General features: G+C 47.4%; 1 protein-coding gene across 2 annotated transcripts in view; it reads left to right on the top strand.

Annotated features, from left to right (window-relative positions):
* The first annotated feature begins 3952 nt into the window (after positions 1–3952).
* lingo2b (leucine rich repeat and Ig domain containing 2b) overlaps positions 3953–20739 on the top strand; it is a 31655-nt gene continuing 14868 nt past the window's right edge. Inside the window, exon 1 of one of the 2 annotated variants that reach the window (XM_035611260.2) lies at positions 3953–4060. The gene's annotated coding sequence lies outside the window, so the exon portion shown is untranslated. Of the gene's footprint in view, positions 4379–20739 lie in introns of both variants that reach the window. The other variant, XM_035611261.2, reaches the window with a different exon arrangement.

Genomic DNA, 20739 nt, shown 5'->3' with positions numbered 1-20739 from the left:
CAGTGTGTGTTGACCACATACTGTATATGCAGATGGATGACATCCAAACTCCCAAAAGTTAAGCCAAAACATTTCCATCGCCCCCTGGTGGCTCGCTCCAGTATTGGTCATAAACCCCGCCTCCTCCATGTTTACAAATGGGACAAGGAATAAACAAAAAACATACAACATATATACACAGGATAATTATTTCTCCAAAGATGGTTTCTCTCATTTGGGTAGTTCTTATCACACTTATGTATTTATTAACCCTCTGTTCATATTTCTGCTAAGTTTGGTTTTAGTATTCGATGCTATGAAAATGGGTTAGACGGCGTGATTGTTGGTTGAGAATGACTTGTGATTGGTTGGGCGCGTGTGTTGGCGTAACCACTCCCTGTTCAGTAATGCGCAGACTCTCCAAATCCCGTCACCAGCGCAAGATGGCAGCACCCATATCCGCAATATTTTTGGCTTAATTTTTCCACAGTGTGAGGAAGTGGAGACGCTTCATCCATCATTTTATACAGTCACTGATGCAGACATATCTGTGCCGCAGTTTCCGCCATCCTTGGCAAATGTGCGTCTATTTGTCCCCACTCACGTCTTTTCATTGACTTTGTATGCAAATAACCCTTACAATGAAATTCACCCACATTTTTGTCTTGGCTAATCTAATCTTCGCTCACAATCTAAATCCCTACAGCAAAATAAACGTGCATTGCTCATAAGTCAACCTGTTTTTCCTGTGCCTTCCTGCCTCTGTGTGCGAACAGTTGGTCCCCACAAGAATGGAAGTGTAAGAAAAAAAACTCACATCTCATATCTTCATAATGCCACGTGAGTCGGGGGGATTCCCCCGTGACTTGGTTACAAGGTACAGTATGTCACAGAAGATTAAAATAAGGGAAAAGATAAGGGGGGGTGTGCTGCGTATGAGTAGCAAGGATAAAGGGTAGCGGTGGATGAAAGCTGAACTCGGATTAAAACTCACACAAAGCAGAGTGAACAGGGAAGAAGAAAAAAAAGAAGAAGAATTGAAGGTAGAAACTAAAATTGGTCCCACAGGCACTGCCCCATGCTGTGAGCTGCTGCTCACTGGTAATAGCAGACTGATTAACTTGGAAGACCAGATTCCCACCATCCCTGTGGCCAGCCAGCAACAGTATGCAACGACACTTCCTACAAATCTTTCAAAATAAAAATTTAAACTCAATCACGCAGGTGATTTTTTTTTTTTCTACAAAAAAAGTCCAGAATAATGTGGGGGGGAATCACATGAATAGAACAAATATTCTATTTAATTTTTTGCTAAACCCATATCCCCTTCACACTCCTGATGTACAGATGGTTCAAGTTGACAGTGAACGGAGGCGTAAAATCAAATCTTCTTTCCAGCAGAAAAGACTTGATCAGAGACTGACTGATATATGACACAGATATTGACCTTTTTCCTAAAACCCAGATAAGCTTCTCTCTGAGTCAGCAAAGATAGTGATTCATGATAGTGATAGTGATTCATTTATTTCAACAGAAACGGATTGGACATGAACGTGCATCATTATTTTACATCTGGGGTTGGGTGTATTATACACATGCACAGATGCGTCTGGAAACTGTAGTTGAAAATTATTTCAAAAGTATTTTCCTACTAAGCTTTAAGAGGTATGAGTAGCAAGATGATTTGTATCTAAAATCATTTTAAGTTGTGGCTTTGGTCGACATGTGGAGCTAAGACGTACTGCGGCGTAGTCCTTTGGCAAGGAAACTTTCACTTATTCAATTTTCATGTTCGCATGTTCAACTATGAAAGATGGTACCCGTGTCATTTGATTCAGTTCTGCTTTTTATCATATTAATATATTTTTCAATCTAGGTGCGTTGTTCTCTGTGCACGGTCTACAGGAAGTGTGAGAGGTCTGAGACAGTGTATTGACGCAGGAAGAACAACATCACCAAACTTTGTTTCCTATACGCGTCAGTTGGTTGCTCTCATTATGGTGGTGACAGGGCAGGAAAATGTAATGTTGATGTGCTCCTCTGGAACCATTTAAGCAGATTTACCAACACACGATGAAAACGCAGAAAACGGTCCAGAATACGTCGCATTCGCGTTGATTTCCAGCGCTGCGGGAAATGGAATTAGCGGTGCGCCACCATAAAGTGTCCCCGTCGGGCGCTCAGGTGGTTGCGGTTTGCGACTTTACCTCCAGATGGCCCCAGAAAAGTAAAAAAATTACACACTGGGGCTTTAAAGAAATCAATAAATAGGCCACTAACTGAGTGACACAGTCAATGAAATATTTGCCATATGGATGCAAAATATGAGCGCTCACTTTGCCAACATTTGAAGTGTATGCAAGTGGAGTCAGTCACTTTAGGACCTCGTTATTTTAATGGATTTATCTCTTTTCCTCCTCCTATTCTCCTTTGTTTCTTGTCTCTGCAAGTTCATGATGTCAATTTATTAAATCCCAGGATACGTGCAAATATTTGAAACAAAGTTTTGTTTCAACCATTTTGAATATGTGTTGACCATAGGCTGTAAATGCAGATGGATGACATCACAGCTCCCAAAAGTGAGGCCAAAACATATCCATCGCCCCCTGGTGGCTCGCTGCAGTATAGGTCATAAACCCGCATCGTCCATGTCTACAGATGGGACATTGGCTAACCTAACATATCAAAATACATGGATAATTTTTTCTCCAAAGATGGTTTCTGTCTTTTAGGTAGTTCTTATCACACCGATGTATGTTTAAATGTTCATATTTGTGCTAAACTTGGTTTTAATAATAATATAATATTTAATTTTTAAAGCGCTTTTCATGAACGCAAAGCGCTGGTACAAAACAAAACAAGAAAACAAACAGAGAAGAAAAAAAAAGTGTAACGTTGGGAGCTAGGGATATGCAGAGGAAAAGAGGTGGGTTTTTAGGCGTGACTGAAAGGTGGTGAGGGAGTCGGAATCACGGATCTCTTGGGGGAGGGAGTTCCACAGCCTGGGAGCAGTCCTGGAGAAAGCTCTGTCTCCAAAGCTGCGGAGTTTGGTTTTGGGGGTGGAAATGAGACCGGCAGAGGTGGATCTGAGGGGCCGTGTGTGTTGGTAGGGGGAGAGGAGATCACTGAGGTATTGGGGAGCAAGATGGTGGAGGGGTATGAAGGTGAGGACCAGGACCTTGAAGGTAATTCGGGGGGAGACAGGGAGCCAGTAGAGTTGTTTTAGGACTGGGGTGATGTGGTGCCAGGATTTGGTGTGGGTGGTGAGACAGGCGGCTGCGTTCTGGACCGGTTGGAGTCTTTTGATGGAGCTGGGGCTGATGCCAAGGAGTCTCAATAATCTAAACGGGAGGAGATGAAGGCGTGAATGAGTCGTTCGGCGACGGGGAGTGTGAGTGAGGGTCCGATCTTGGCGATGTTATGGAAGTGAAAGAAGGAGGTTTTGACTATGTGGCGGATATGGGGTTAATTATTCGATGCCATGAAAATGGCCTCGACGGCGTGCTCGATGGCCGAGAATGACTTGTGATTGGTTGGGCGCGTGTGTTGGTGTAACCTCTCCCCGTTCAGTACTGCACAGACTCCTCCCGTAAAGTGTCCCCTGTCGGGCGGTCAGTTGGTTGCGCTTTGCGACTTTACCGCCGGACGCCGCCAGAAAAGTACAAAAAAAACCAAACACACTGGGGCTTTAAAGAAATCAATAAATAGGCCACTAACTGAGTGACACAGTCCATGAAATATTTGGCCCATATGAACGCAAAATATGAGCGCACACTTTGCCAAACATTTGGAGAGTATGCAAGTGGAGTCAGTCAAGTGGAGTCCCCTTTTAAAAAAAATACAAATATACACTTCCGACTTTTATTCTGAAGGCTCAGCTGTGGTTCGCGGCCGCGCGCTTGACGCACCTCCCTCCCTCCCTCTCTCTCTCTCTCTCCCCTCTCTCGTGACTGTCTCTCTACCGCTCCCTACCCGCCGTCACCGTCGAGCGCGGTGCCGCCGCCTCGTCAAACCCGGAGCCGCCGCACGGGAGGGATTAGCTGCCTGGCTGCTGGACCACGAGAAGGGGAAGAAGAAGCAGGTGACATAGAAAAAGAAATAAGACATACAAAATTTAAAAAAAAAATTGAAAAATAACGGACTTTTTAGGAGGCATAGTCATCCCGTGGAAGACGAGAGTGGAAGGAGACCAACTCAGTGACAGGATTGCATTCACAGTCTGGGCAAGTGTGTGAGAGGGAGTCAGTGTGTGTGTGTGTGTGTGTGTGTGTGTGTGTGTGTGTGTGTGTGTGTGTGTGTGTGTGAGTGTGTGTGTGTGTGTGTGTGTGGCCTCGGACTCCCACTCAGGGATGTAAAACAGTGAAGGTGGATGTTGGCATGAGGAGGAGCAGGTGAAAAGGTAAGAGGCATCACTCTCCTCTGAGCCCGGGAGGCTGCAACTGTCTCACAGTTTGGGGGGGGGGGGGGCTGGTGGGCGGGGGTCGACCTGAATGAATCTTTTCCCATGCTCAACTCAATGTATTTAAGTTGGCACTTGGTTACATCGGCTGTATAGGCGTCGTCCCCGTATGGGCACAAGGTGCGAGTGTTTTTGTTTTTTTTGGGGGGGGGATGCGAGTAATTCCATAAGTGAATAGAGATCCGTGGACGTGAGAAGTGATGATGAGATCCCCGTGATGGATGGTCCGGTGAAAAAAGCTTCGCCTCAGTTTTTGCACCGGAGGTGTGGGTGCTGCATTCACAGATGTGTGTGTGTGTGTGTGTGTGTGTGAGTGAGAGAGTTTGGGGTGTGATGACGACACTCCTTCCCTCACACCCCCCTAGCACTGCGGGAAGGAAAAAGAGGGGAGAATCAGTTAAGTGATATTAAATCAGATTAAGAAGAACCGACCCCCCCCCCCCCCAACAAAAAATCAATGTAAAAAAAAAATGTAATAAATTTGCCTCGGCTGGTGGTGGTGACGCCTGTGGATTGTGACTGTAATTTCCCCCTTTCACCAAAGATTGTTGCGGCAGAGTGATTGCATCCGTGCACTGGGTGACACCATGACACCGGCCCACTTCACGAGGTGGATGCGACCCCCTCCCCGAGGCCGCGCGGCAGGGGATGACACATGCACTGCATGAAGTTGGAGGCAAAGTGGCCCTGCAGCAGAGGAAACACAGTCAAGGGCCCAGGATCTCTAAAAGCCTGCAGCTGGGGTTACCTTTATAGATATATTCTTTCATGCAGATGACAAAAAAAAGAAGACAACCCCCCCCCCCCCCCCCCCCCCCCCCTTTAGGCACTTCTATCCTGACCTTAAATATTAGATATAGGGCTGAATTATAAACCAGTTACGCTCCAGCTTGAGGGACTCAGCCGCTGTCTCTTGTCCGACTTCCCGTGGGCATTAATTGAGCATGGCATGGCCGCGGTAATTGGCTGCAAATTGAATCTGGCCGTTCTTATCTTCATAATGGAGAGCAAAGTTCGAGGGAATTGGCCAGAAATGTATTCTGCAAAGCCGTGTCTAAAAATAGTTTTGGTGGGCTGTGCCGAAGAAAAAAAATGTGATCATTCTCGGACCAAACTCTTACATCTTGGGGTGGGGGGGTGGGGTGTAAAAGTAGAAGTCTTCCGCGTGACAGATGAATTCGGGTGCAGGGTGTACCTCAGGGTGGCTTTTTTTTTTCTTTCTCGACAACCGCCGCCCCTGCTGTCTCTAAGCAAGAGGGATGCTAATGGAGGAGAGAGAGGATACAGCCGTTACCGCTGCAAGACACGGAGAGCGCGAGAGAATGTGCGTCTGCCGGAGAGAGAGAGAGAGAGAGAGAGAGAGTCTATGTGTGAGGTGTTTCCATGGCAACCTGTCAGGGGTGTGTTTGGTCCCCCGAGACGGCGGAGGAACGGAGGGGAGGAGAGAGATGAGAGGCGAAGGAGAGAACTACCCCTCGTTAAGGGTGAGAGGGGGATGGGAAAGGAGATAATGGAGGGAAGAGTGGAAGGTGGTACTGCCCCCACTCCCCCTCCACCTATCCTTTGTTTTTTTCCTCCCTTCTCCAGTGCCGTGCCCACCTGGCAGGCGTTCCCCCTCTCCTCACGCCCAACGCCTCCGTTCGCTCGGAAGTGACTCGCGGGTTCTCGTCACGTGGGAGGGTTTCGCGGTTGCCGCCGAGTGCGTCGAAGTGCATCCGGAGTTTGAATCGGCGCGATGGGGCTCTCCGTGCTCCCTTTGTAACCAACCCCGGCCCAAATCTTGACCCTCCGTAGCGCCACCAGTCGAGGTCCAAACCCCCCTGTGCGTTGGGGACGAGTTGACACCCCGCCCATGTAGCTGCGCGCAAAAATCCAGCCGGTCGCTGTCTGGCACTTGAATTTCCTCAGATGCTTCCACTAATGTGAAGACGCGATGTCGGTGTTTAATCAGCCGAGTGTTTGGTTGGGTGTCAACTCTGACAGCCGCATTCTACTGGTTAGGACGTCCAGGCTCTGTGGCCAATTACCTTCTATTGAACTGAAATGGATGAATCGATGCAGTGGATGCTGATTCGGGAAGACGGAAACCGTGGATGTCTTAAGCAGAAGTATTTATTACGAGAGCTCAGTATTGAGGAGACTTCCGGTCCGCTACGCAGATCAGCAGGTTCACAGTGTTCGGCGTCACCAAGACAGTCTGCCCATCCCCGGTCTCTGTAGTGTATTCAGCTTTGAGTGATGTCGTCATCTCCCCTGCGACTATGACACCCGGAGAGAGACTGCTTCAGCTGCTCTCAGATTGTTTCGGCTCGCCATAGATGAGATGACCTTGCTTGGTGCCTGAGAAGACTCGTCCTAAGAGTTTCTCACGGAGGAGAGGCGAAAAATTCCTCAACAGAACAACCGTAATACGCCGCACTTCGGGTCACGTCCACCCGACACACCCACAGCAAATTTTGCCCGAAGCGCTACCCGCACTTGGCTTCGTGACGGCCTTCCGTTCCAAGATACTGCTGCTCGTCTGTTTCCTGGGCCTGTTTACCGTTACTGTGTTCGCTCACCACACTTCATTCAGAGTTCTGTCACCGGCGTGAGAATTAAGACGACGGCCGGTAAAACGTACGTCGCGATCGCTTCTCCGTCGCCTCACACACACGAAGGTCTGCAGCAGACACTTTGTGACCGATCAGCTCACAAAACAGCGCCACTTGGTGTGCAAGTAGCCCGCAAGTCCAAAATCATATGGAAACACAACTTAAGCCAATTGGAAACATATAGACTATTTTTTTATTGTTGTCAATGTGGTGGCGGCAGCTTAACGTAGACCACCGGGGGTCCCAGGTTATGTGTCGATTGGAGCATCGGCGGTAAAAAAGTGTGAGAAGTGAGGGCTCGTCCCAAACACCGACCTTTTCCCACTTGACTTCTTGCATAGGAGTTACACTGTGACCTCATTATAAGAGTATTCATATGTTTGCGTGTCTAAAAAGCTCTCTCGCGCATTGGTTGCACAAGAACTTCTACCGCCTGCAATTTGATTAAAAGCGGCTTCAGCGGCGGTTCTCGTGCGGCGTGGACGCAGGGCGAGGTTGACAGGAAAACCGCTGTAGTCGACGGCGCCAGAGTAAGTGCTGCCGCTGCTGCAAGATCATCGCCGCGACAGTCTACGATCTCTGACAGTCAGCCAGTTCACGTTTCTCACTGACTTCACTTCAACTATAGAGCGTTGAATAATGCGCATTCACACAAATTGTTTCTTTTGTTGTCTTGCCTTTATTTCTCCGACAAACCTATTCTTAGGATGTCAGTGCACATCAATTAAAGCGTCCATTATAACCACAGTTAAAACAACAGCTGGCTGCCAAAGCCATTATTAATGCAAGGAGTTGGAGGAATCAACACACGCAAACACACTTTAATTGCTTAATAATTACCTTTACTGCAACCATATTATCATCCCGCATCAGACTATAAACAACCATGTGTTGCCATCGGACACGGACGGTAACACGCGGCTCCCGGACTGGACAGGAGAGAAGAGGCAGAGAAAAAAAAAACACGAGCGGCTCCTCGGTGAACTCTTGCTCAACTCGCCCGCCGCCCTCCGAGCAGCCTTCCGAAAATATCCTGCAAGTCATCCGGAGTCCGCGGAGCAGCGGACGGGAAAAAAAAGCCGCGCCGTCACCGAAAAAGGATTTTTCGCCGGAACGACGTATGCCAAGGTTCGGCCCCAGCGGTGAAATTCACAGGGCATAGAAAGATGACGCTCTCTAAAGAATGTCCCCCAACAAGATTAAATCATAGCGCCAGCAAGAGGTACCCAGCAAGCATCGGTCTCATCCGTTAAGACAGCGCTGCGAGATGCGGCACGCGGGGGGGGGGGGTCTTAAACAAAGACACGGATGATGGCGTGCAACTGGCGGAGGCGAGAGAGAACCTCTCCAAATTTGCCGAATTAGGAAGACGGCATGAAGTGCATCAAAACAGCGGGGATGACACCGCTCGTAAACCGGTTCTTAGGTGAAACGAGAGCTTTCAGAGAGAATTCTCAAAATAGTCCCAAGAACAGGACCAGGGTGCAGCTCAGGTTGACTGACGCTAGATGCTCTGGAATGAAACGAAAAGGCAAAAGGCCCGAGAGCTAAAGATGGCTCTCCATCCAAACATCCTTTCTCAAAAGTCAGAATATATATATATATATATATATATATATATATATATATATACCAAATAGTCCAAACTGTATTCAACTTAGTATTTAACTGTTAAGTAAAGGCAGACAAAGGGATTCACAAATAACTAAATGAAGGTAAAATGGCACGTGCACGTACGATGCGCACGACCCTAACATCGCCGATCAGCAACACAGGGAAACATGCGTCGTCATGGGATGAGAGTCGGCGTCGCAGCCCGTGTGTTCGTTTCTCTTAATCTCGCCGCCGCTTCTCCTCGTGAACACAGATCTGGCCAAGGTAACAGGACGGTGGCGGCCCCTCTCACCCCACGCGGCCCCCGCCGCACATTAGCGATGCAGCGCGCCGCGGAGCGCCCGTCGTTATCGGAGACGAATCCGGAGTTTTGACAGGGAAGACGGGGGCCGCGTCTGCTGGGCCCTTTTGCCGGAGCGTGATTAGCATTGCAGATGCGGGTTTCTGTAGGCGTCGGTATTTCCAACAAACTCAAGGTTCCCCTGTCTCCAGTGCATGATTAGAATGTAACAGCGGTGTGTGGGGAAATGCACCAGAGCAGAATTATGCTGCGGCGCTCAAAGAGACTCCCCCCCCCCCCCCCGCCCCCCGCTCAGGTATATGTCACACCTCCTCCTGCACGCGCTTCCCTCGCCCGTTTTTCCTCGCGCGCATAAACACACACTCGGGGGCTCGACCCACTTGGGATCCTGAGCCGAAAGTGGCTCAAACAGCCGTTATTTTGCGCAAGGGTCTGATCTGATATCCAAAATGCACGTGTGAAATGAACGAAAAATCTATAAAATAAATCACAACTATGATTAGAATGATCAGAACCGTTAATGATGACCATATTGATGATCAACACAGTCCCTAGGCCTCATCGTAAAACATCCTCATAATAATCATAACAATATCACCATTATTCATGCTTGTGTAACCCAGCTGAAGTGGTTCGCTCAAATCAATGCATGTTATACGTCCTCCCACAGACAGCCGATCAATTTCAAAAAAATAAATAACTGTGTTCACATTAAAACGCCTGGTGCTGGTGTCGCCAGGAGCAGTGTTCACATTGTTCTGTTCAGACTCTTGACCCACTGTACTGACACGTTGCATTAATAACTAATAAGGGCATTTGTTGCCTTATTGAGAGTCGGTGCACACCCCGCGCATCTCGTTCCCGTCTCGGGAGGAAAGTGCTCCTGGTTGCTCTGGCGACCGGCTGCAAACACCTCTGAGGTGCCTGGAGTCGAAATCCTTGCTGGTGCCTGGCACTCTTGGCGCCGTGCACTGTACGAGCGTGCTCGGGCTCTCAGTGACGTCCAAAGCACGCGATAGCACACGTCCTCCCCCAATGAGAACGGAGGAAACGGAGCAACAGGCGGGTCTGCGGAGGACGGCAAAAAAGGCCGCCAGCGCGATGGAGTTCCCCGGGATCGGCGTGAACTCCCCTTCCTCCGGCATTACCACGCAGCCAGAGGGAAAGGTTGACGCTGGTCGTTTCCTCAGAAGTCATTTTGTGGATTATTTGAAAAGCAGCCTGTGAGAGGAGCTGGCTGCCCCTCTCTTTAATCAGCACATTCATTAACACAGCAGTGTGGCTCAAGGAAGATGTCTCGTTCTTCCCTCGGAGTTAAAACTTCGGCCACTGCCGGATACTGCCGCCCTCGCCCACGACCGGAGGATAATTGGGCCGGCTTTGGGCCTGCGATCGTCCCTCTCGACAATTGCGGGGGCTGATTTCCGATTCAAGGCTGGTCCGAAACTGATTATCCGCCCAATTTGGAGTCAGACTCCAAATTCGGGAAACCTGGAATGAACGGCGACAGCATAGCGAGCAGAAATGAGAGCGCGCGCCGACACGGAGGCGTCGCCGAGCGGAGCACGGAGCACAGTGATATTAACCAAGAGAATAAATGAAAACGGTTTCAAACTGGACTAGCTATGCTTGGTCCAGTTTTTTTTGTAGGTCCTTTGGCTGTGTAATGTTAGGGGGGCGTTCTAAAATGCTTAAGGTGAGAAATGGTCAACGTGAAAAACCCTGAACGTGAAAAATGCTTAACGTCACTTAATGTACCAGGGCAGCGATCAATGATCACCAAAATTTCTCACATACATGTTTTCGTCACAACCACTTCGAAGCCGAGATCCTATAATTATGGACATTATAATGTTGACAGTGTTTTCCTCTCCATAGAAGCCCATTACTGTACAAGGAAAAGGCTTAGCGTCATGTGGCTAATGTCCATAACCATACGATTTTGGTCAAGTCATTATGACATGTCTGAGAGAAACGTGGTGATCAATGATCGCTGCCTTGGCGCAGTAAATGACCTTAAGTCTTTTCCTTGTAATGCACTTCAAGAGGAAAGCGCCAAATGTAAGATAACGTTCATAACTGTAGGATTTTGTCTTTGATTTTGCCGTTTGTGACAAGACCCGTGCGAGAAATTTGGTGATCATTGGCCGCTGCTTGGGAACATCGAGTCACGTTAAGCATTTTTCTGTTAAAAAAAACTTTTTAACATCTAGAATCTTTAAGACTCAGTCCAAAAATTGGTGATTGGCACTCGCATGACCGAAAAATGACATTTGGAAAATCTAACATAGAGACCTCTCTGTGACAGTGTTTATTATGGATGCTCCTTTCTAATGAAGAAATAGTACCGGAACCGTTCATGGAGCGTTGTCAAGAGGTGCACTCATGCTAATGATATTTCACACCAAAAAGTCCACATTTTTCTATTCGATTATATCATTTATGATAGTTAGGTTTGGCTGGAGTTGGCAGCGGATAGACTTTAATGGGAACAGACGTGACGGTGAGGAATTAAATGTGACACATGCCCAGAGCCAGATTTGAATACCAGAATGTCAGAGCACCTGTAACCCTCATCTCCTCCCTCCGCGGTATTTATTCCAACAGTGAGGCCCAGAACCCTGTATCTCAGGGAGGTCGGCCTGCACCTGGCCCATATTCCATGATTAGCTCCCTCGATACCTCTCCCGCGACCGCCCTCCATCTCTGCTACGGCAAATTCCCCTCGGTCACACATACGGTAAAAATACTAGAAACACCCAAGAGGAGAATGGATTGCACACTTTGCAGGTGACAGAACTGAAAGCCCGGGGGTGTTTGAGTCACTGGAAAAAAAAAAAAGGGGTGCCAGAAATGACTTTCAATTCTGATAACAGAGCAGATATGATGCCAAAAGTCAAGGCCCTGGGGTCATTGTGAAAGGTGGCAGCGCAACATTAAGGAAACCTTGTACGGGAAATGACGGCGACAGTGGTTGGAGGTGGTTTGACTCAGGAGCGTACTGTCAAGAAAAAACTCAATCTTATTTCTATCCTGAATTCTGAATTCCGCCATTCTTTTCAGTGCAACCTTGAAATGAATACAAACACGCAGCAACGGAAAGATGAATATTGATTGCGTTTGCTCCGCTTGTTTGCTTCCCTCGTACATTGGGCACACCGTCCAGTGTGGTGGACTCTGATGAGCTGTAATGACCATAAAACAACAAACTAAGCGTTTCACCAGCCGGGTCGAGCAAGGGTAGAGCGACGTCTGCGCTGCTGCGGTTCGCTACCATGCAACGTGAAATTTGTATTATCAGCGGAATACAGCTCAAGATTTAGTAGGCGCCACATGTTTGGCTTCCTGGCCCAACCCGGGGGCAATAAATGACACCATGTGATAGACAAACACAAATCACAGTGATTTCCTGACATCACGTGCGCGGCGATAAAAACAGCCGCTGATTGCCTGTCATGTATGATGGAGGGAACCACGAGGGCCGCCTGCTGTTTCACATTTCGCAACAAATTTCGGCGGATCTAAGATGTTCAACAAGGCCTTTTATCCCACCTCTGTGACAGGATGCCGGGACGGCCCTGCCGGAGTGCTCGGTAATGGGAGCGCGAATATAAATATCAGCGAGTGCCGCTACAAACAGGTCGTTTTTTTTAGTTTGCGTCGGGGAACGGAGCGGCGCTCCCGAGGGAAGACCTGCTATACTTTAGTAGCGACCCCCGTCAATGTGATTGGCCTCGGCGAGCTGTAGTCTTAATGCACTCACGCCGCCATCATCATTATAAAGCACTTCACAGAACACAAAGGCCATTAAACCTAAAGTATAGCACCCGGCCTGCGTGTGTGTGAGTGTGTGTGTGTGAGTGTGTGCGTTTCCGCTTGCGGTGCCTAAGGCCCCTCAGCTGTCCCGTTGTGTGGGCGCCGCATGCCCGGCGATCGCTGCGTCCTCCTGTGCTCGCTGCCACGCCGAGCATCTGAAGAGAGGGCTGAGTGCAGAGCGAGCCAACAATTCGGTGTATGTTTACTTCGTATGATGGGAATTAACAGGCGTGAAATAGATTCTTGTCGAAGTGATTTGTGCTAATGGTTTGACAGCTACGAGTGCTGCTCGGATTTCGGTAGGCTCCTTGGTGTTTGACTGACTTGTGTCCTCGCCACACAATGTTCCCCAGCATCTGGCACCGTCGCGGTCCCCTGTGGGAATGGGAAAGTGACCTAAGAGTTAATTTAACTTGGGAAGTTTTTGTAATTATGTATGAGATTGTGCGTGTGTGTGTGTGTGTGTGTGTGTGAGTGTGAGTGTGACCTGTTTGTCACACCACAGTCTGTAGCGCCACGCAGGGAGGATAGTGACTCAGTAATGATTTTCAGGGGGTGTTCAGTTGTTCGTGAAACCAGAATGAAACATTAAGTTGGCAAGGTTGTACAGAGGAAGGAAATTTAAATAAAAGATTGGAACTCAAACTATCTGACTTGAAAAACGAAAGCAAACATCTTCCCATGCTTGTGAGGGGAACGAATGTCACTGATTTAAAAAGAAATGCGTGTGCTGGCTGTGAAGTTCTATCATGCTGTCAGGGCCAAAATGAAACTTACACTGGCATAAAACAGCATGCTCACATTAATATCAAAATACAATATACAACATTTCAGGGTAAACAACATTTCATAGCAATTATGAAGAACCTGGCCTTTGCGGCCGCAACGTTGCAAACCCCACAGGTGACCCGGGTTCATACGTGAACATCTAAAGCAAGCTCTGTGCATTTTGAGTCATTTTAATGTTGGTCTCTTTTTTTTTCTGCCTGTTTGCCAAAACAAGAGAATTTGCTGTAATGCCGTACGATTCCCCCGAAAGCCAGTTGGCGAGCGCGCCGGAATAAATGAAAGCGTTCCACTGCATAATTGTCCATGAGCGTTTGGTGAAAGACTTGTTTGTTACTGCAGAACAGATATTGCGGGGCCTATCTGAATGTCACACATTGGAATGGGTAAGTGAACAGAGAGCTCACGTCGGGAGCGGCGAACAATTCGACGAGGAGGAACATCCCGACTGTGTTGCATTTCCCCCTAATCTTGCGAAATGTGCAAAGCGTCCCCTCTCGCTGTGTCGGTCAGTCGCTTTTGGGATTAATTAGCACGGCGCTGCTGGAAGTGGATCTGCAGGAGAAGACTGTCCCTCATTTTGCACTCTTGTTACTGGGCCAGCGTCGTGCTCCTGCAGAGGCAAACAGCTCTCAGTTCAGGAACGTCAGGAAAAATACGAGTTATTTTTAGCAAGGTGTCGCCTGTATCAGTCTCCTTTCTCCGTGTAATAATTCTGCGTAAAACTGGGGTGTTGAGACAAGAAGAATACGAGCGGTTGTACGCTGCAGAATCTTTTCCTCTCTTTGTTTTAGTTAGGAGGAGAGAAAGATCGGGTGTCGCGCTACTGAAAAGGAGGCGTGAAGGTGTAAATGTCATACTAATTAGTGAAAACACACCGCTCGCTCTCTGTAGAGAGACGCAGTTGTGTTTCGAAGTAGAAAAAGGCAGCCTGTTGTTCATTCTATTTTATTTGTTACAGGTTGATACCATAGACGGTACAAAAAGACGGACGGCGCATTTCTACTTCGTCCCGTTGTACCAAAAAAGCAAAATGCAGGCACCGCCATTTTGCGGCCTTTGACATCACTTGGAGCCGGAGTCCGTTCAGAGGCGATCGTGGTGTGGAGTATCAAGGTCCCGCCTTTACACGCGCTCAACCAATCGCGAGTCAGTCTCAGCTGCCAATCATGACGTAACACCCTGTTTTAATGGCAACAAATAACAAATTAAAACTTACTGAGCAAATGACTTAATCATACATCAGTGTCATAAGAACTACCTAAAATGACAGGAACCAGAAAATTATTTTTGGCTCTTTGTTGTCGCCCATGTCCAATCCGCTTACACGGAAGAGGTGGGGTTCATGACCTATTCTGCATGCAGCCACCAGGGGGCAATCTAGATGATTTGGCTTCACTTTTCTTTGGTTGATTTCATTTCAATTACAGCATTATTATAAACCTTTCAACCGTCTCAGGTTCAGATTTGAGTGTGAAATTAAAACAGTGTGATCAATTCATAAATGTACAGGTAGGCTGAGCTATATTTTGCAGCTGTATTATGAGGTGAAACAATCTTCTTGTTTGTTACAATTATTGCTTTCTCTTGGCTTTGTCCTTGTAGAATAGACCGCTTAAGGCTGTGCTTTACATTTTGGAATAATTTTAGATATTTTTGTGATGTTGGTACAGCTGAGAGGTTCTCGTACATATTCGGGTCTGTTGTACTTTTAAGATTTCAGTTCTGGTCGTTTTATCAGCACCGTGGTAACCGGTCGAAATGCTGAAAGTATTACAAGTATCACAATACAAACACCAGAGTTGTGCTCCGAATGATATATTCCTCAGTCAACGGGGTAATGAAAGGACTTGGAGAAGGTTGCTTTCTGTTTGCCGGTTGTTGCGTGATGATAATTTGATGTCTTTTTAAATCCTTGTATAGAGAAATCAGGCAAATATGTTGTATAATTACACAAGACATGCGTGTGCACAAGAATTTCGTGCAATGTGGGCCAGCTCTCCTCTGAATTTCATGAAGAACATGCATGTCTCATTTCCTGTGAATCCCTGGTGCATGTACATGCCGCATCAAATCCAGAATGCATTTGTGAATGGGTCTGGAGCCTCTCAGTTTCAACTTCAATTTTCGATTTACGAGGGGATTTATTAACAGTCGCAGAACAGAACTACCACCAATCCAAGCAAGGAAATGTGTGAGGCATAGGGCAGAGCGACAGAAAAATGTAACTAGACTACAGCGTGCAGCAGCTGTTTGGTCCTTTTTATCAAAAAATATACATTCCAGTTCATTTCATGCAATCTGGATAGCGGATTCAGTAGACCTATCCACAGAGAGTGGCGCTCCCAATGCACGCTGATTGGTCGGGTTTCCAGACTCTGCCGCTGATAATGCAAACTACTGCAAACTTTAAAATCCCAAACCCTCTGTGTGTTTACATTTTTGCAGGAAAGCTAGACACAATGTGCGGAGCACAAGAGTGAGGACAGAATCTATGTACATTGTTTGCAATCCAGTTTTATTTACAAAAGCTGAAGGATTAGACAAAGCGAGTGTGCAGGCTGGGCGATCAAACTAAGACGTTCTCAGGGTCAAAGGTGTCCAAGTTAAAGGGGCAGTAAGCCATTTAATCCAATACACTTTTTGTAAAAATTGGCGAATATTACCTTATGGTCCGCCAAGATTTTGGTTCTGTTTTTGTCCTGGCTCTGTAAATTGAAAACAAGACCCCAAAAAATGGCGCACCAATGGTTTGTACCACACAACACTGTGTGTCCGGTTTCGGCCTCGTCATCGACCGAGACTGCAGTGTCGTGGCCCGGACAGTGCAGTCAAATCACTAACAAGAGAAACGACCGGTTCATTTCAGACGGCCAGGCGGATGACAAATAACAAATCCATAGGACAAGTAGAACTGGTTCGCCCTTCTCCTTAAATACTGCGTAGTCTTGTGCACACACCGACCAGAGCAGCATTCGGAGATGGGACGGAGCAGGCGCAACATGTAGTGATGCTGTAGGTCCAAAACAACTAAATTAACCAGAAGAGTCCATACTCCCATCACCGTGTTATGGATTTGATTTTTTTTGAAGGTTTTAAATACGGAAAAGTTCAGTCTCTGCCCACAACTTCATGAACTGAGAAAATATACTTTGAATTTTGTGGGTGTGCTGTACCAGCCCTCTCTCTCCTCCATTTGGAGACAGAGGTGCTCGGGAACTTGCCATGGGATTCATTACAGCAGAGTGATCGCTGCAGTGCTTTACTTAAGTAGAATTCTGCTGCTTCCCCTTAAATTTCCCCCAAGTTGGAGTCCTCGCCAGAGAATTGCTCTAAATGTCGCCCCCCCCCCCCCCCCCCCCCCCCCCCGGTCACTTGGCGTGTGGTACACTCTGTCATTATTCTACTTGCGCGATGGACTTTTATCCTTTTGTGATGCAGCGTTGTAGTTTTTATTTTTGCCCCCGCTGCCCCGGCCTTCTTCGCACTCCGTAGTGTAAGTGTGCCACATTCATTTCCCCGAGTGCCTTTTGACTTCTCCCCGAGACGGGGCATGATCATAAAGGCGTTCAGCTGGGGACGTAATGGTATTGCGCGGGGAGCTAAATATCCCTGCGAAGGAAAAAAGGAATATAGCAAGATGTACTCTTCACGAAAAATGCCCCGGCTGCAAAAAAGAAACCTGCACACCGACCCACTGCAAAACGCACCAAACGGCCGAGCTGCAATATCTCGTGAAGGAAATTTAATTGGGCAATTTGTTGATGATCGCGCTGTAAAAAAATACAAATAAAAAAAGCAAAACTATTTCTACGAGAATCTAAGTGGTTGTAATGTTTCCGGTCATTTATCGCTTTGAATGGATCAGTAATGGAGGGAGTGCACTCAGGGTTTTTCAAGACATGTGCTAAGTGCACTCAGCGTTTCTGCACGGACGGGACCGGGATCAGTGAGCCCGCGCACATTGGGATGTCAGGACGATAACTTGCGAAGCCACTCATCTCTCCCGAATCAATAACTCCCTCTGTGTTGCGTGTGTTATTAACATGCTTTTTGCACCATAAATGTCTGGTTTTCCAAAAGCCCGGATAAAAATGGGGGAAATCAATCATTTCCTTTTTGCAGCTCTCTAATATAAGTGCTCTTATACTGTACTCTTGTGCTCATGGGAATGCTGCACACAGAAAAATAAGAATATTGACACGGCTTGTCGTGTATAAGAAGGGCTGGTGTTTTATATCAGTTCATATCGATAATTATCACGATAAATGTCACATATTTATTTCTCCTACTTATTTTTCTCCTCTCTATTATTTCTCTGATTTTTGCTCCCGACTGAACGTTGTGCTTTTAAAGACTTCTCTATAGGCAGGAGATGACAAACTCTTGCCAAACAGCAAAACATATTACAAATCTGAGCGGGAACATTAAAACTTATTGTGTTTTACACCTCCTCCCCATGTTTGCACATATATGGAACTTTTTACATATTGCTACCGATGAAAGTTACACTGTGGTGACTATACTAATTTCAATTATTGTTGCTACGTCGCCCAGCCCTAGAAGACCATCTTTTTATCTTTTTACTGTTAGCCTTTTGATGTCAGGACAGACAATCACGAAAGGGGGGTAGAAGGACTCAGTCATACTTATATAAGGAATATTTAAAAACAAGAAAATAAATATATTAAAGATGGTGCGGGGCACACAGTAGCTCACTTGGTGCGCCCCACCCCCTTTAATATTTTTCAAGATTATATTTATTATATTAGTCATTCGGTCCAGTCATTAAACATCTAATCAAACTAACGCCACACAATGAACACGAATCACCGAGTGATAACCACCCGAGGGGGATAGCACTTGGCCCAGTTTCCCAAAATAGCTCGGCTGAAGTGAGGGACAAAAAAATTCCAAGGTGTTGTGAGGGAAAGGGCTCTCCAGGAAATTCCTCGGCACGGCCGAGATCACAGTGATCTGAGCAAGGCCCCCGAGGACATGGAGAGAGGAAAAAAAAACCTTGATTACAGATGTTAATGTCCAGATTTGAAATTATACAAGCATAAAGGCGGTAACTGTTGCTTAGAAAATGTCTCTGGAAGCCGGAGCAGCTGTGACCATTTACTCGGCTGCTCCGTCTTTTCATTGATGGAAAATAGATGAGGCACTAATGGATGTGCGCCTCCACCGGTTTTTTTCTCCGTCCCCGTGTGAGACACCAGCTCTTCTGCAGAGGCCCCCCTTTTTGTCCTCGGCTCCTCCGTATTGATTTCCTGGCATACGCTCGGTTTTTCTTGAATGGTGCAAATTGTGAGATTCATAATGCTGGGACGGCTTAGCTGCCGCACACAGACGGAGTCTGCAGCAGGATAAACACGCAGGGCTTCACACCAAAAAGGGAGTCGAGCAAAATGATTTTCTGTGCTACTTGCTCAGCTAAATGGTCTTTGAAAAAAAGTAGCTTTCTCCCCGGAGATTTGGTTTTTTTTGGGGGGGGGGGGGGGGGGGGGGGGGGGGGGGCTGCATAAGGGAAACACCGTTTAAACATATAGCAGTTCTATCCATTCGCACTTTCCTCCCGCAGAGCCGGCACCAAGCGTCGTCACCTTCTCCTCGCTTATACTCTCAGAGCTTTCAAGTGGATATCAGACTGCGCATAATGCTCTGGAATATTTACGCGCGCCCACATGACAATGCGAGGCGGGCCTGGGATTCCAGTGCATTCAGCGAACATTTAAAACCAGCCCCATTCCCGAAAGGGTTCGCACTTGCCAGTCTCCGGCTGGGTTCTACAGGCGGCCAATTATGGGGCGAGTGTGAAAGGCAGGTAATACCCTGTGAATGCAGACAGTTCTCTCACACACACACACACACACACGGTCTAATTTGATGCTGGTACATTTGCGGATGTGGATCGGCATGCTGCCGTTAACAACTCAAAGGGGATGCTTTTTCCGTTTCAGTCACAGTGAGCCCCGGGCTCCTGTCGCAGCTTAAGTTGGAGATCCACAAGCAGCAGTGCACCGCGGCCGGTCGCCTCCCGCTGCAGGATCAGCTTCCCCGTTGGAGGAGCGGCGTCGAGGGGAACGAACTCGTCGTTGATCCAAACCAATGACCGGCGCAGACTGCGACGTCTGGATGAGGCTGATCTGGAGCGCTGCCGCCTTGCGTTCGAGGTCGGCTGGTTTTGACGAAAGGAGAACAACTGTTTTGATGACAGAGCAATTGGTTTGACTGGTGTGGGAGAGCGGACAAAATGCGAAACGTTCCACCCGTTAAAACGTCTGCCCTCGGTATTTCATTGCAGTCCATACGTGGACTTACTTTTTGTTTTGAACAAAGGTCGTGGGTTAGACAATTTCCCATTGACGTCATATTGGGCTGTGGGAAATTTGGATTCATTATTTTATTGACCAAAAGATGCAAGGCCTAATGTCTGTTTGTCATTCGTACAATGTGGCGTCCAACCGCGCGTGCGCGTGTGTGTGTGTACAAAATAACGCAAAAATTGTATGGATGGATGGATTTTCATCTCCAGATGATTAACTTTTGCAGTGTGGGTTCAGTAGTTAATCCAGTTGAATGTGGAGAGATGATGAAAACATACCAAATAGACGAATGCTGAAATCCCGTGTGTGGATAAGAGTTTGTGCTTTGCCTTTTTAGCATAGGCCTTCGTCCATAGCTGCTGTAGTCCTTCAACAGTCCGCGTCACTCACTGCAGATGTTTGTGTCGTTCATCAACTCCCACTAAATGTCACACGTGGTGCCAGACTAAAAAGGCTCCTTTCCCCTTCACTCCAATGTCACCCTGGCCCTCACCCCCCCGGCCGGGATTCCTCCGGGGCCGGAGTGAATTCTCGGGAGTGACTCGGAGAGATTGCTTATCCGTCAGAATGATATGGTGACAGGCGAAAGTGCTAATCCTCCCATGTTATTCAGGGCCGGGCGAGGACTGCCAAATCCCTCGCTTGACGGCCTGATGTAAAAAAAAAAAGAAGAAAAAAAAGAGATGGCGCTTACTAAACGGCTCTCTAGGAAAATGATAGGAGGGTCTGAGGTTCAAGTTGGCGCTCCCAGCGCAAACTGAAATTAACACCAGCCAATATTTACTGCTGCTCATCTCATGAATGTCTTGATTCTCAGCCAAACGTTTTTTCTTTTTTTCTTTTAATGTGCCGACTGACAGC

Source organism: Scophthalmus maximus, chromosome 15 (genome assembly GCF_022379125.1).
Source record: "Scophthalmus maximus strain ysfricsl-2021 chromosome 15, ASM2237912v1, whole genome shotgun sequence".
NCBI lineage: Eukaryota > Metazoa > Chordata > Actinopteri > Pleuronectiformes > Scophthalmidae > Scophthalmus > Scophthalmus maximus.
The sequence above is the reverse complement of the archived record's forward strand: the minus strand, read 5'-3'. Positions and strand labels throughout refer to the sequence as shown.